This window comes from Penaeus monodon, chromosome 21, assembly GCF_015228065.2.
Source record: "Penaeus monodon isolate SGIC_2016 chromosome 21, NSTDA_Pmon_1, whole genome shotgun sequence".
Taxonomy (NCBI): Eukaryota; Metazoa; Arthropoda; class Malacostraca; order Decapoda; family Penaeidae; genus Penaeus; species Penaeus monodon.
Genome location: NC_051406.1, coordinates 12197901 through 12198228, shown reverse-complemented (window position 1 = coordinate 12198228; position 328 = coordinate 12197901). Strand labels below are relative to the sequence as shown.

The 328-nt window shown below is 36.3% G+C and overlaps 1 protein-coding gene across 1 annotated transcript in view; it reads left to right on the top strand.

The window, feature by feature from the left end:
* The window catches only part of LOC119586567, a gene marked incomplete at its 5' end in the record, with an annotated part of 5134 nt that overhangs the window by 417 nt on the left and 4389 nt on the right, over window positions 1-328 (top strand).

Here is a 328-nt window from a genome sequence, read left to right as displayed (position 1 = left end):
ATTATATGATTTTAGGATGATTTTTACTAATCTATTCTCATTTCAGTAGTGAGTTAGGATATAGTCTGTGACACAAGCATTGTCTTTCTTTCTTTCTTTTGATACATTGTTATGAATGAATTAAATCTTCAGAAACCTTTCACATGTAATCTGCACAGTAAATATTACTCATATATATAGGAATATTACCGCTTACCCCCTCCCCCTCCCCTCCCACATATCTGACAAACATGGGCCTGATAGTAGGGAAGGGAATGGAGGTCATCCGGGAAACAGCGGGGTAAAATATGAACGGTGTAAACAGATTAGGTAATTAGATAATCGTAAG